The sequence below is a fragment of the Lissotriton vulgaris genome, chromosome 7, assembly GCF_964263255.1.
Source record: "Lissotriton vulgaris chromosome 7, aLisVul1.2, whole genome shotgun sequence".
Taxonomy (NCBI): domain Eukaryota; kingdom Metazoa; phylum Chordata; class Amphibia; order Caudata; family Salamandridae; genus Lissotriton; species Lissotriton vulgaris.
The window spans coordinates 1,460,978,188-1,460,994,771 of record NC_141695.1 but is presented as its reverse complement, the minus strand read 5'-3'; the positions used below and the strand labels follow the sequence as shown (position 1 = coordinate 1,460,994,771).

The following is a 16,584-nucleotide window of genomic DNA, read 5'->3' as shown; positions in this document are numbered from 1 at the left end:
CCTGTGCTAGAATGGGAGGGTCCCCTGGGGACGGTCGAATGTATTCACCAGCAGGTTTTCCTTCTGCACTCCCTGATGGCCCTCCCCCTCCCTTCCAGGTCTTTGTGCGATCAGTACCCCTAGGGGATGCATGACGTTACAACGCATACATTCACAACGCATACCATTACAACAAAACTTTTTACAACGCAGGATCCCTTACAACTTATGCCATTACAACACATGCCATTACAACGCAGTTGCTATTACAACGCAAGTTTTTTTTTATTAATGGGAATGTAATAGTAGTGTAAGTGTTGGATAGTGTAGGGGTTAAAATTACTATTCTAACTCCAGCGGGGTGTAATAGTAGGGTAAGTGTTGGATAGTGTAGCGGTTAAAATTACTATTCTAACTTCAGGAGGGAGTAATAGTTGGGGAAGTGTTGGATTGTGGAGGGGTTAAAATTTAATTAAATACTTACCCATACTTACGTTGTAATGGCATGTTTTGTAATAGCAGCTGCGTTGTAATGGCATGCGTTGTAATTGCATGCGTTGTAATGGATCCTGCGTTGTAAAAGTTTTGTTGTAATGGTAGTGCGTTGTTTTAGTTGCGTTGTAATGGCTGTTTCCCCCCTTAGGCATAGCTGGCATCTTTGCTCCCCGTAGGGTTGCCTCCTTGTTGGCCTCCCCAGCTGTTTGTGCCACTTCTTGCTGATTACCTGAGTCTCTCTCGCCCACTGGGGTACCTCCCTCTTTACCTTTGCTACCCTATGTTTGAGCCTGCTCGAGGGTTCTCCAGTTTAGGTATGCCCCTAACAGGGGCCCATGCCCTTCCAGCTGAATGGGGGGTAGCCTGGAGGTGCGGGCTTCATCTCCCAGGACCTGGGTTATAACCTTTGTTATGTAGTTGGCTGGCAGTGACTTTCAACATATATTTCTATAGATTTAATTCACTCCCCAGGGCACCCTCCCATTCTACCACAAAAAGGAGGCATGGCCAGACTCATCCTGCTGGCGGTAAAGACGCCAAGCATTTATAGACCTTACTGGAAGTGTGCAAGGCAGGGTTGGATCTGACAGTGCAGGACAGAAAGGACAAGGACAGGGGGGATAGGCTCAAGCAGAGGGTAAATAGGACTATTGAGAACTTGTTACGGGCCATCAGCACCGTGGCACGTGTCTTTGTGGAAACATTCCCTCAATGTGCAGCAGTGCTCTTCCTGCTCAAGCAAAAGCCACACGAGGCAGAACAGAAGTATCGGGAGTGCTTAGCTTAAGTATGACACCGGGATTTAGGGAAAAAATGCAGACCTGGCTTGTGATAGACTGGGACCACCAGGACGTGGAGGGATTCACGAATCACATGGTGGCGGCCAAGGAAGGTGAGGGCACATGGGAGCCAACATTCCGCACATTAGGGCAAAAAGGGAGACAGAAGGGGATTCTCTAAGACAGCGAATCAAAGCCCTTCTTCAGGAAGTGGCCAGGGAGAGGTCACAACATGGCTTGCTGGAAGAATGAAAAGGATGAATACAAGTGGAGGCAGGGCTGCTAAATTCAAACACCCCTTAATAGATTGCAGGGAGGTCAAAGGGACAGGGGATAGAAAAGGCACCACACCAACAGTAAGTAGAGGCAGTACACCGGGAGCAGGGGATAATGAACGGACTCGAGTCACCCCTCTCCCCACACCCATAAAGACGGCAGGATTGATACGGTTATTGCGCACTTACCCAAAGCAGACAGAGAGGCAGCTGTTGGCACATGGTTTCACTAGGGGCTTCACCATTTCATATCAGGGCCATAGGGTACAGCACCTTATTCAGAACCTGAAGTCTGCCTGAATGAGCCCAGTGGTCACAAGGCAGAAGACAGACAAGGAAGTCAGTCTAGGCAGGGTCGCGGGCCCCTTCCCCGAACCACTGCTCGATAATTTCATAGTCTTCCCACTCATGTGGTGCCAAAGAAGGAGTAAGGACAGTATAGGCTGATTCATCACTTGCAACACCCCTCTCTCCTCCCCCCTGGGCAAACAGTAAATGATTGGCTAGACCAAGACAGCTACTCAGTGTCATACATGACCATGGATGAAGCCATAGATATGTTATAAGCAGGAGGTAAAGGGGCGCTTTTAGCAAAGTCAGACATCAAGTCAGCCTTCGCCCTCTACTGGTGCACCCAGACAGCTACCACCTGCTGTGAATTTTCCTCAACGGCAGTTCTTAATATGACATGGGCCTGCCAGTGGGTAGTGTGATCTTGTGTGCTTACTTTGAAACTTTCAGCAGTTTCCTCAAATGGGAGTACGGGGTCCGCCGCCTTGCAGGGTTCGGGTACACTACCTGGATGATTTCCTCCTCATGGGGGTCCCAGGCACCAAGTGGGAGCATGACTTAGGACGCCAACTCTCAGATAAAACCTGAACACAGATACTGGCCAGCCCGACCCGTATCCCACGAAACATGAGACTCAGACAAATACAATACTTTATTACACAACGTGCATAATTAACACCAGCTAATATTAAAAGATATTTCCGTTGAGCCAACTCTGCCTGCCCCCGATGCGCAGCTCTAGATGCAGACCTAATACACATGCTCTGGGGCTGCCCCAACCTAAACGCATACTCGAGGGGGGTGGCGGAAACACTCCATGCCTGTACGGAGACAGATATAACCTTGGAGTGGCAAACATATCTACTACATGTCTTCCGTAGGACGCGCAGCACTAAGGTCACCTCACGGTTCCTAGATTTGGACATAATCACAGCCACACGGCTCATTACGAAAAGATGGAAGGCATCAGATCCCCCACAGTTTCAGGCTTGGAGGTGTTCCACCATAGCGTGGGCCAGAGCGGAGGGCATGGCAATCAGGGGAGAGGAGCTGGTGGGCTTCAGGAAAGTACCTATAGCTGAAAGTTGGGATGCGATTCTGGAAACACTGCAACAATCCACAGATTTGCCAACCCAGCCCTCACAGACATCTGCCATAAACAATCAACACGGTGCACACGAACCGCACCCATAGACTGCACTTGTGCAACCGATACAGTGCCAGCAGCTAAACAATATCATCCCAACGCACCTGCGCACCATAGCCCTATGGCGATGATAATACTAAGGGGCGCCTTCGGAGGCATAGATACCACTATACTACATGTACTCGAGCTTGCGTGTCTAACCCAACCCTACTCCAAGTTCAATACCCTAAAAGCAAAGTTATAGCCAAATGAACAGCTACATTACTCTCTCTGTATCTAATTGACTCTTAAGCACAAGGTGCTCCGCGAACTAAGTAAATATTTCAGAAACAAGGGTTACAAACAGAACTGTATTATGAACAGCCATGTGTCAAAACATTATGAAGAAAACAAATGCTGAAATACCTTTGTTGTACCCACATATACAGTATTCTAGTGACGCACAATGTCTACTGTTATTACAAATTGCATAAAAGATGTAATATCAGCTCATGCAAAAGTTTACTAAAAACCAATAAAAAGATTTTTTTTAAATAAAAAACGGGGGTCGCAGGCACCACCGAGTGGAAGGACCTCCTAGGACACTTTGTGGCAATGGCCGGGTCACTGGGGGTTCTTCTGGCACATGAAGAGACAGAGAGCCTTGTAATGTGGCTATCCTTCCTGGAGATCGATTTCGAAACAGAGGAGACAGTGCAGGACAGAAAGGACGAGGACAGGAGGGAGAGGCACAAGCTTGGTATGGGCCTTCAGGACCCCGGAAAGTGTCTCTGTGGAAACATTCCCTCAAAGTGTAGCAGCGTTCTTCCTGCATGAGCAGAAGCCACGCGGTGTGCAACAGAAGTATCAGGGGTGTGGCTCACCCTTGGGGTTATAAATGAATTCAGGCAGTGGGAGGAGTTTCTGGAGGGTTTTAACAGCACTTTGATGTGGCGAGAACACTGGGTGATGCCAGCGCAATTAGAGCTGTTTACAGATGCAGAAGGGGGCGAGGGCTACGGGGCCTTACTGGGGTTGGCATGGACAACTGCCTGCTGGCCAACGCAATGGCACATGTCAGGGATAATCAAGAGCAGCACGATGCTTGAACTCTTCCCCATTGTAGTCGCGTTCTCCGTGTGGGAGGGGCATCTTGCCAACAGGCAAATCAGGTTATGGGTGGACAATCATGCGGTGGTCCAAGCCCTGATCTAGGGACAGCGTGCTGTACAGTCGTGTTACACTTGCTTAGAAACATGGTAGGTTGTCAGCGTAGGTCAAACATAGCCATTAGGGCCAGACACATCCCAAGGTGTGAAAACACAGTGACTGATGCGGTGTCTTATTTTCAGTGGCAGAAATTGAGAACCCTGGCGCCGCCTGCAGACCTTGGCATGACTCTGGTTCCGGACCAATTATGGAGCGCGATAGACGTGACCTGACAATGCTGATGGATAACGCCTTGGTTCCAAAAACTGCCACGGAATATCGTAAGTGCTGGTGGGACTTTCCAAAGGGTGACCGGCGCTCAAGCGCATCGTGGGGAGACAAGCAATGACATGGAGGTGCTCATACATTGGGCATTCTCAATGGGGAATATCTAAGGCATGGGCCAAACACACATTAATGCGGTGTCCTATTACATAAAGCTGAAGACAGGGTTGGCACTTTCTACAGCAGGGGAGCCTTGTAATGGTGGGGGCAACTGCAACCAAGGCGCAAGGATAGGAAGCGCCCCAATTTGATTTTGACATACTATGAGGGCTGCTCAAAGGACTGCAGGCTGTAAGTTTTTGGTTTATGACACCTAAGTGTTTGGTGGGTGTTGTTATATATCAGCAATATGGGTATTGATACAAATTAAAACTACATCTATGTGGCCAGTGTGGGACTGCGACCCCTACCTATTGCGAAATAACCTAATAAAGTGTGTTATTAAAAAAAAGGACTGCAGGCGAAAGCTGAACATCTCAGTGACAAAGGCATGCAAAGGTAATGGATGGGGTTACATACGACATGGGCTTATTATTCCAAAAACCCACGGTAACTAAGAGGCAGACAGGGTCCACCGGACCGGGATAGGAATGCATCTATTTCTACTCAATATAGTGGGGTGCTGGAACAACTGGGTTTTAGCTAAAAAATAAAATTAAACAAGCAGGAAAGGGGGTACTGCCTGAGGATGGCAAACCATAGGCAGTGTGGGGAGACAGCACAGAAGAACAGCTTGGAATACCTTATGGCAACGGCAAGGGGGAGCAGCCAGTAAAAGGGGTCTGTACTGGACAGTCACAGCACTTGCAGCCCGGGCCAGGCACAGGGCCGCCCACACAGATCTTGGCAGCAAGGTGAGGCCTAGGGACTGCATAGGTGCCAGTTGCCCACAAAGTAGAGATGCTGTCACTCTAGGTGCTGTCAGAGGGTGCTATCAGGGCAAAGAACTAAACAAACCTAGTTATAACAATATCAGACGTACAAGAAGTGTGAACAATAATTTGTTTGATGTGTTCTGTTGAAACTTGACTTGTGCATAAACTGCAACCATTTTGCACCAACAAGCGATTGCTTGTGTGAAATTTAAGGAGGGTATGGTGCACGGGGCAATGACCTGGGAGGCCACAGAAGGAGTGGCGTATTGAAGGCCCCTGCCGCTCCTGCAGTGCGGGGGGGGGGAGGGGGGGGGGCGAGCTCCAGGGGACACCCTCACCCTGGTATTTGACAACTACATCATTCGACTGCATTCAACTGCATCAGCTGCTAAGGGAAAGGGTCGGGATGGCCTTTTGGGCAAATCAAGCAGTGGCCCAAGGCTGGTCTAAGAGGTCAGTGCATTGGCCAGAATTGTTATGCTTATAGGCCTTTTTTTATCGTCTGCTGGGCCGGTGTCTACGATTGATTTCTATGATCTTAAAGCAAACGTGGTCAGTGGAAAGCTCTACTCTGTGCTCTCTGCCTTGCCAAACACTTATACAGTGTGTCTTTACAAGTCCACAACTACCCCAATTTGCAAACATGGGCCTCTTTTTCAGCTACCTAATCCACCTTTCTTTTGGTGCCCTGGACTGTTTCCTGTCCCAGTCCTACCCTACTTGGGGACCCTCTTCTTCCTCCCCACAAATTAAGCACTTATGAATGTACGTTGCTCCTTTAGGGGCAGATGTACAAGCCCCTTGCATCACTTTTACGCCGCCGTTGCGTCACTTTTGTGACGCAGCGGCGGCGTAAACAATGCGCCACGTTGCGACCTATTTACAATGTGACGCATCTAGGCAGATGCGTCGCGTTGTAAAGCCCTGCGCCACATGAAACCTGCGTCAGGTTTCATGTGGGCGTTCTGTCGCAGGGTGGGCGTTCCCTCGCAGGAAAGCCCTGTAAAACTGACGCAGTGAAATCTACAAGATTTCACTGAGTCAGTTTTACGACGCTGCTGCGTCAAATCCTTACGTCTGCTTGAAGCAGGCGTAAGGAGTGACGCACCACGTTGAGTATGCATGGCCCCTGTGCATTGCAGGAGTTGCGTCGCACTTGCGACCCGACTCCAGCAATGCGCCGCACATACGCCACAAGATGCGTAACGCATCTTCCCTTCCTTGCACCATGGTGTGCGCCGCATTGTAAATGCGGTGCATCTGTGGTGGCGGAAGGAGGGGATTGCATGTCGCATCTGTTCTGGCGCATCCCTGCTGATTTGCAGAGATGCGCCAGAACATGTAAGTATGCCCCGTAGTCTCCAGTTAGACTATCGATGCATAAATCCAAATATATACAAAGGAAATTGCAAAAGAGATTTTAACTTTGAGCGTTTTAGCTAGCAGCGTAGGTGTACATACCGCCCCAGCTTCTTGTAAACATGAGACGGAAGGCCTAACATAAGTGGCATATTTGAAATGTGTTACTCATTCCCTTGAAACATGTTTTATACATTTATAAAACAGTAAACAAAGTACGTGTGTCAAGGCTACCCTGGAGGAGAAGCACAAAACTGTGCTTCACAACAAAAGGAGATGGAACCGCAAGGGACAATGCGACACCCACGCTGCTAAGGCGTAGAATCTCTCGGCGTGTGGGCCAGCGGGGCGCTCGCGTGCGAGGGAACCACAAGGCCAGCTTCAGCCACTCATTCTAACCGCTTCACTGGCAGACAGGAACTCTGGGGCAGATTTACCAGCCCCCTGCGCCACCAGTACGTCACTTTTCGTGATGTACTTGTGGCACAGGGGGCTCCTCCATATTTACAAGGACAGGAAAAGCACCGTGCGTGACTTTTCCTCTCCTTGTAAATACGGCCCCTTCACACGCAGCAGTTTGCATTAAAGGGGGGTTCCATGGATATTGCTGTGGGTGTTCCCACGCAACACCCATGGAACAAGACACATCTCCAGATTTACGAGAAATCGTAAATCTGGAGATGCGTCTGAATGCTACGCCACACTAGAGGTGGCATAGGGAGGCGCAACGAGGAGAAATGTTTTCATTTCTCCTCGGTTTTTCCTCTTTCAATGCGTGCTGCATTCTACAGCACGCATTGAAAAAGGAAAAATCTTTTAGTGATTGTTTTTGTGCAGGAAGGTGCCCCTTAGTGCACAAAAAACAATCTCCCCATGGCGCAGGCATCCTTGCACCATGGTGCAAGGGTGCCTGCGCCGGGGGAATGACAGCTGTTTGTGCGCCAGCGCAGGGGAGAGCACAGGAATGCGACACATTCTTGTAAATATGTTGAATTCCTGTGTTCTGAAAGTGCTGCAGTGTGGCGCAGCCAACGGGCTTACGGTGCCACGCTGCAGCACTTTCTTGTAGAGCTGCCCCTCGGTGTCTAAGAGACATCCTCCTGTTTCAGGTCTGTACTTTTCTCCACAGTCGTATCTATAACTTATTTTGTATTTTTGTTGCAGCCAAGGTCTTGTGGCTAGTGGGCCTGAAAATAGCTGGCTTCTCTTCCGCTCATCTCAGTGGCTGGTAATAATTCACTGTAAAGTTATCTCCGCCTGCAATATCTGCAGTACTTAGGGGTTCACTGCTTTTATTAGAAATAGGTGGGCATCTTAGCTCCTTGTAAGCCAGAGGACATTACATTTTTGGACTTCACACCATATGCAGTGTCAAGCCTCCTTGCTGCATTACCAGCTACTTTATATGAGGAACTGGCTTGTATCCACCTGCATTATGCTAAACAAGCATTGAAAATGCAATCGGTCTCACATTTGTTTGAGTTGGAGCTATTGACACTGTGAATGACAATGTCTTTAACCTATTTGTTATGGAATGTATGTATGTGGTGTGTAGTGGAATTACGTGTGTTGGATTGGATTAGATAGTTTTGTAATTGTCTGGCATGGAATTGTGTGGTGTGGCGTAGATTTGATTTGTGGAGTGGGATTATGTGCTGTGGAATTATATGGATAGTAAATATGCGGCATTGAGTGTACTGGAATTATGTGGAGTGGGATCATGTGTTATGGAGTGTAATTATGTGGAATGGTATTTTGTGTTGTGGAGTGGTATGTAGTGGAGTTTAATTATATGGTGTGCTGTTGAATTTTGTGGCACAATGTAGAATTGTGTGGTGGGGATTAGATGTATGTGTTGTGTAACTGTGTTTTTGAGTTGTATTATGTGGTTTGGTGTTGAATTATGTGGTGTGGATTGTAATTGTGTGGATTTGAATGTGTGGTGTGGAACTCTGTGGATAGCTTTACCTGTTTGGTGACAAAAAAAGAAGAAATAGGTAGGAGCTAAGCTTCAGATCTGTGTGTTTGGGTGCAAAAAGAAAACAAAGAGAGTTAGAGCTATTGGCATTGTAAATGTAAATGTCTCCTACCTATATGTTATGGATTGGAGTTGATGTATGTGATGTGTAGTGGAATTATGTGGGTTGGATTGGAATTGTTAGTTGTGGCATTATGTGGCATGGAATTGTGTGGTGTAGAGTGGATGTGTGTAGTGGATTTATGTGGCATGGTGTGCAGTTGTATTATGTATAGTAATTATGTGTTTTCGAGTGTATTGAAATTATTATGGAGTGGGATTGTGTGTAAAAGAGTGTAATTGTGATGAATTGTATTTTGTGTTGTGGAGTGGAATGTAGTGCAGTTTAATTAAGTTAATTGTAGTAAATTGAGTATATTTGGTGTGTAGTGGAATTATATTGTGGGGTGGAATAATGTTTTGTTTTTTAATTATGTGGTGTGGAATGGATTTGTGTGGAGTTGAATAGTGTGGCATGTAACAGTGTGGTACAGAGTGAACTTTTGTTTAGTGGAATTATGTGGAATGGTGTGGAGTGTTTTATGTGGATTGTTATGTGGTACAGAGTGGATATATGTGGAGTGTATTTATGAGGTATTGAGTAGTGCGGTATTAGCTGGAGTTGAACTATGTGGTGTCAAATGGTATTATGTGGATTGTAATTATGTTGCGTGGTGTGGTTGTGTAGATTGCTGTTGTATTGAGTGATGTTACGTGGAGTGGCGTTGCATAGAGTGAAGTGGAGCTTAGTGGAGTGAAGTAAACCGGAGTGCAGTTGTGTGGAGAGCAGTTGGCTGGAGTGGTGTTCCATTGAGCAGAGTGGCATTGTGTGGAGAGGAGTGGGGTTTCATGGAGTAGTGTTGTGCAGAGTAGAGTGGCATTGCAAGAAGTGGCATTGGGTGGGTGGCACTGCATTGATTGACGTTGCGTGAAGTGCTGTGACACAGACTGGAGTGTAATTGCCTAGAATGGGGCGGCACTGCATAGAGTGGAGTGCATTGCTTGGAGTGGGGTTGTGTGAAGTGGCATAGAGTGGTGCTCCGTGGAGTTGCGTAGATTGAAGTGGAGTAGAGTAGAGTGGCGTTGCATGGATTGACATTGTATTGAGTGGAGTTGTGTGTAGTGGCCTTGCGTACAGCCGAGTGGTATGGAGTAGCATGTCGTACACTTAAGTGCAGTTGTGTAGAGTGGAGTGCAGTTGTGCCGAGTGGAGTAAGGTTGTGTGGAGTGCGGTGGCGTGGAGTGCAATGGCGTAGAGTGGAGTAAAGCAGAGTGGCATGAAGCAGAGTGGCATGGAGTAAAGTGGAGTGGTGTGGAGTAAAACAGAGTGGAGTAAAGCAGAGTTGCAATGAGTGGAGTGGCGTAGAGTAAAGGAGAGTGGTGCGAAGTAAAGCAGAGTGGCTTTGTGTGGATGGGCGTGGAGTAAAGCAGAGTGGAGTAAAGCCGAGTGGTGTGGAGTAAAGCAGAGGGGAGTGGAGTAAAGCAGAGTGGCACTGAGCAGAGTAAAGCAGAGTGCCATGGAGTTAAGCAGAATGGCAATGAGTAAAGCAGAGTGAAGTGGAGTAAAGCAAAGTGGAGTGGTGGAAAGCAGAGTGGCGTGGAGTAAAGCAAAGTGGAGTAAAGCAGAGTGATGAGTAGAGTAAAGCAGAGTGGAGTGGAGTAAAGCAGAAGAGCACTGAGTGGAGTGGACAAAAGCAGAGTGGAGTAATGAAGAGTGGAGTGGAGTAGAGTTGTGGTGTGGAGTAAAGCAGAGTAGAGTAGAGTAAAGAAGAGTGACGAGGACTGGAGTTGAGTGTAATAAAACAGAGTGGAGTGGAGTAAAGCAGAGTGGTGTTGAGTGGAGAAAAGCAGAGTGGCGTGGAGCGGAGTGGAGTATAGCAGAGCGGAGTTGAGCAAAGTGAGTGGAGTGCGTTGGCGTGGAGTACGTTGGCATGGAGTGGAGTAAGGCAGATTGGAGTGGAGTAAAGCAGAGTGGCATGGAGTAAAGCAAAGTGGAGTGGAGTGGAGTGGAGTAAAGCAGAGTGGCATTGAGTGGAGTAAAGCAGAATGGCGTGGAGTACAGCAGAATGACATTGAGTAAAGCAAAGTGGAGTGGAGTAAAGTGGAGTGGAGTAAAGCAGAGTGGCATGGAGTAAAGTGAAGTGGAGTAGCACAGAGTGACGAGTGGAGTGGAGTAAAGCAGAGTTGCAATGACTGGAGTGGAGAAAAGCAGAGTGGAGTAAAGAAGAGTGGCATTGAGTGGAGTGGAGTAAAGCAGAGTGGTGTGGAGGAAAGCAGAACGGAGTAAAGCAGAGTGGTGGGAATAGAGTTGTGTGGAATAAAGCAGAGTGCGGAGTAAAGCAGAGTGGTGTTGAGTCGAGTAAAGCAGAGTGGAGTTAAGCAGAGTGGCATGGAGTGGAGCAGAGTAAATCAGAGTGGAGTGGAGTAAAGCAGAGTAGAGTAAAACAGTGCGGCAGTGAGCAGAGTGGAGTGGAGTAAAACAATTTTAAGTTGAGCAGGGTGAGTAGAGTGCCTTACGTGGAAGGCCATGGCGTGGAGTGCAGTAAGGCAGAGTGGAGTAAAGCAGAGTGGAGTACAGCAGAGTGGCATTGAGTGGAGTAAAGCAAAGTGACATGGAGTAAAGCAGAATGGCATTGAGCGAACTGGAGTAGAGTAACGTAGAGCAGAGTGGAGTAAAGTGGAGTGGATTAAAGCAGAGAGGAGTGGATTAAAGTAGAGTGGCATGGAGTAAAGCTGAGTGGTGTGGAGTAAAGCAGAGTGGCATAGAGTAAAGCAGAGTGGCGTGGAGTAAAGCAGAGTGGCGTGGAGTAAAGCGGAGTGGAGTGGAGTAAAGCGGAGTCGAGTGAGTAAAACAGAGTGGCATGGAGTAAAGCAGAGTGGTGTGGAGTAAAGCAGAGTGGAGCGGAATAAAGCAGAGTCAAACCGAGTAAAGCAAAGTTGCATTGAGCGGAGTGGAGTTGAGTAAAGCAGAGTGGCATGGAGTAAAGCAAAGTGAACTAAAGCAGAGTGGAGTGGAGTAAAGTGGAGTGGAGTGGAGTGAAGTAAAGCACATTGTAGAGGAGTAAAGCAGAGTTGCAGTGAGCGGAGTGCTGTGGAGTAAATCAGAGTGGCATGGAGTAAAGCAGAGTTGCGTGTAGGAAAGCAGAGTGGCTTTTTGCTAAGTGGCTTGGAGTAAACCAAAGTGGTGTGAAGTAAAGCTGTGGCTTGGAGTAAATCAAAGTGGAGTAAAGCAGAGTGGCGTGGAGTAAAGCAGAGTGTTGTTGTGCAGACTGAGATGGAGTAAAGCAGAGTGGCGTGGAGTAAAGCAGAATGGCATGGAGTAAAGCAGAGTGGAGTGGCATAGAGTAAAAAATGACATGGGGTAAGACAGAATGGAGTGGAGTAAAGCAGAGTGGCATGGAGTAAAGCAGAGGGGAGTGGTGTGGAGTAAAGCAGAGTGGCAATGAGCAGAGTAAAGCAGAGTCTTGTGCAATACAGCAAAATGGAATAGAGTAAAGCAGAGTGGAGTGGAGTAAAGCAGCCATTTTGCACCAACAAGCGACTGCTTGTATGTTATTTAAGGATGGTATGATGCATGGGGCAATGCCCCGTGAGCCCTCAAGGGACAACAGTGGTGTAACAAAGGCACCCGCAGCTCTGAGCCCCAGGGGGCGCCCTCAGCTCAGTACCCTGGCCTGAGAGCTCCCAAGTAAGTCCAGAAGGGGCCCCTTTATGTACTTTGTAGGGAGGCCCCCTCAAGTTTTTCTACACCACTAGGGGACACTCACCCGTCTGGGGGGGGATAAAGAGACAGGGGGCTTGAAGAGGCAGAATCAAGACTATGCAGGCTTGCATTGATCAATGCTTTCTAATTTCAGATACCCAGTCTCGCATCCTATATCTGTTCTGGCCAGTAATCCCTCTACTGTCTTGTCAACAAAGACACCGCAATCAGGGGTAGCCCAGAGCACCTAAGTTTTCACCCACACCCCTCCAGTCTATTCTCAGATAAAAACAAAGTGCCTGATTTAGAGTTTGACGGGCAGGGTACTCCCTCACAAACATTACAGAGTGCCCTGTCTGCCAAACACTTGGTCCACCCACCTCATTTAGAGTCGAGCAAACCTAAAGCTTCCGTCAGCGGAGCTCCCCTTGACTCCGTTGACGGAATACTTCTTCTGACGACCTGAAGCAAGGAGAGACTTTACACTGTCCAAAATAGGGTAAATTATTTTTTCTGTGCGTCACTGCCAGGAAATACTTGGTGACAAGGAACAGGAACAAGCAATAATGACGCCCACAGCCTGGGAGCTCCAAAGGTGTGGGGGCCATTCATTTTTTGTTTTTCAAAAACAAACTCCTATTTTGTGAGTTGGTTTTGAAAAAGCAAAACATTTTGAAAAGCTTGATGGCCGGAAAGCATGGCTGATGCTACAGTCCTACATTCCAAGAGGGAGAGAGTGATAGGGATACGGAGTTCACTCACCTTCCCAAACATCGAACCATAGAAAAACAACAGACGGGAACCCCTACCATGCTTAGCCTATACCTCCATACCAGCCCGCGGGGATCACTCTTTGGTATTCCAAGTAGCATGCTTCATCATAGTCCTCGTCCAGATACCTAGTGTTTCTGGACGGGCTCATCCTTGGCAGCCAAGGGAGCTCCTTGGTTATCGGGGGGATCCTAGATTTAAATTAGTCTAGGCCCTGAGGGTTAATTTTATTTTCAAAGGACACTCTGACGGAGTAAAAAAAAGGGTATTGATAATAAAGTTAACCCTCAGGACACCCTAGACTATTTTAAATCTAGGATCCCTCCCAATAACCAAAGAGCTCCCCTGGCTACCAAGGTTTAGCCCATCCAGTTCCACTGGACTCCATTCGCTGATGTCTTCAATGTGTAGATCAGAGCTCTGTTTGTAGTGCCTCAGGTAATTTAGGGGCAAATATTAAAGGGGCATATTATCAAGGGATTTATCTTTAAAAGCCAAGAAAGCAGAGACCAAATGATCTCCCTATCAGCAACAGGGTGCTAACACGTAAATTTGCATGTTAGCACCCTTTTTCTCTACGCTTCCCCTTGCATCTCTAATGAGATGCACAGGGGGCATTCCAGAGAAAAATAATAGGGGAAATGTTGTTAAGCGACATTTCTCCTATTATCAAGGATATCGCTAACCCTGTTAGTGATAAAAAAAGCCGCGCTAACCGCGGGTAGCGCTGCTTTTTTTACACCTGGTATTTTCCTGACTTAGCCATGATATCCTATGGAAGGTGGATATCATGGCTGTTTGTGAGCCCCTATCATCAAGCTAACGCCAAACTGCACGAGATTATTGTTGGTTTTCCAACGATAATCTCTCATTTGGCAGTTAGCACGAGGATTTTTATCACTTCTGAGATAAGCGTTGAAATAGCACGCTATCTCAGTGATAAAAATCCACGCTACACGGCGATAATTATCCTAGCGCTAGGTGCGCTTAGCGATAATTATCGCTGGGGCTTGATAATATGGCCCATAGTTTCTAATTTGAAAATTCCACAAGTACCTACAGCCAGGGAGTAACCTTCTTCATAGAGAGAAGCTCGAGTACCTAGGATCAGGAGAGAGCGATAGGGCAGAAACTCACTGTCATACCTCAGGAAGACACATTCTTCTGGAGCAACAATTCCTGTATTTTATTCAGTAGCCATATGGAAACTTTAACTCTTCTCTTGTAACAGATTCCTCCACAGTTGCATGGCCAGTGGCTACAGCTTTCTTCGCTAAACATTGCACTCTATAAGAACCCAATATGCATAACATCACATGAAATGACATAACATACAACCAGGGCCACTGCAAAAATGCGATTCTGTGGCATTTTCCACCTAATTAAGGATTCACCAACACTTACCACATAACCCATCATCTTCTGCACAACTTGTAGATTTTCAAAAGCCAAACAATTGTCTACCCTCAAACGGATCAAATGTTACTAAAAATGCAACCACGTGTTGCTGAGCAGTGGCAGGCATTCTGTCGCGCAGAAGCCAGTCACATTTTCAGTTGCTGATTGCTGTTTTTATTAACCGCATCGCTGCGGCAGCTATTCCGCCGCAGCGCTAAGGGGGCGGGGCGGCCACGCGGCGTCCGCATGCTGGTGATGGAACCGCTCCGTCATCAGCCGCGGTTGGGCTGTGCTCATGACGGAGCGGTTCCGTCATGGCCCCGCCCGCTCAATAGAACGCGCTGCGCAGGCGCGGCGAGCGGGCCATGACCGAACCGCTCCATCATCAGCACAGCACCACCGCTGCTGATGACGGAGCGGTTCCGTCATCAGCATAGAAAGGGTTAAACTGATGCTAATAAGGTATAACCACCTTTTCCCATGCTGTGTAAATATGTATAAATATTACAAAAGTGATGGGTTACTTCTTCAAATTGTGCAGCATTCCTCTGCATAATATGCTTTTTCTTGCCACATAATTGTATCCACCTTTGCCACATAATTTCAGGGGGCCTGCATTTAACATAAAACATAACACAAACACAACATACCATAAAACAACGTAGAACAACATAGAACATAACACAACTGCCTGGAAGTAAACTTTGGCATTTGCGTCTCCTCCTGACCCCTGCTAGCTACCAAAACATTTCAGAAGCAAATCTTGTCTTTTCTGCACCATCATTAGTTCGCTCAGCAGTGAAATATATGAAAGGAAAGAAAACTGCAAGCAAAAAGAAACCAACTGATAATTATCCATTGAAATATTTTTTCATCTCTGTATCCAGACAGACAAAGGCCTTCCCAGAGCTTTTTTCTCTGTGAGTTTTTTTCTGCATCTAGAAACAAGGGGCTCGCAACTGCAGAGGAAGCGGCTGGCAACAGAACCTTTGTCATCATCCCAGGCCTGAATGGAGGTCTTTATACCATGGTCCAAAGAAGAGAGCATCACCCGAACGAAGCCGCCCGCGGACCCAGCTGCACAACAGTGGACCCAGTGAGCGGCCGACCGCCCCCCCCCCCCTGCTCTCCGCATTTCAACGCGGGTGGGGGTAGAGAGGGCAGAGACAGGCTGCCACCCGGCTGTATCTGGCGGCTCTTCGGTGGTTGTAAGGAGGAGACCTAATACGTAGCACAAAACGTGCCTCGGGGAGTACCCAAGGGCTATACAGAGGCCAACAGATAATACAGATGAAGATAATTGAAACAAGCATTGCAAAGCCAATAGGTCTCTCCTACACAGGAGCTACAGGCCTTGGCAATGTGTTTTGTCATGCTCAGCATGTATAAAGGTTAGTGGTGTGGAGTGTCCTAGAGTAGAGTGGGGGAGTAGAGTGTCATAGACTGGATTTGTTCGAGTAGAGTGCGTTGAGTGGAGTAGGGATAGTACAGTACCGTAGAGTTGAGTGGAGGGGAGTAGAGTTAAGTGGTTCAGTGACAGAGAGTGTCAGAGTGCAGTGTCATAGAGTGTAGTGCTGTAGAGTGGAGTGGTGTACAGTGGAGAGGCGTAGAGTGGAGTGGAGTGGGGTGAATAGGGTGAAGTGAATTGAGATAGTGTGGTAGATTGGGTTGGAGTAGATTGGGGAGGATTGGATTGGGGTAGAGTGGTTTCGAATGAGTGGAGTGGGGTGGATTGGAGTGGGTAGACTGGATGGGAGTGATTGCATTGGACTGGGATAGATTGAAATGGGGTGAGGTGGGTAGGTTTTGGGTGGATTGGAGTGGGGTGCTTTAGATTGGTTTGGGGTGGGGGGACTGGAGTGGGGTAGACTGAATTTGAGTAGAGTGAATTGAAGTGGGGTGGATTGGATTGGGGTAGAGTAGGGTGGATTTGACAAGATTGGGGTTTTGACTACAGTGGAATGGGGTGAATTGGAGTGGGGTGGACTGGATGGGGTGGATTATTTTGGAGTTGCGGTGGAT

At 47.7% G+C, this 16,584-nt stretch overlaps 1 protein-coding gene across 2 annotated transcripts in view; it reads right to left on the bottom strand.

Annotated features, from left to right (window-relative positions):
- PPP1R16B (protein phosphatase 1 regulatory subunit 16B) overlaps nt 1-16,584 on the bottom strand; it is a 397,098-nt gene that overhangs the window by 115,211 nt on the left and 265,303 nt on the right. The gene's annotated exons all lie outside the window — the stretch shown is intronic.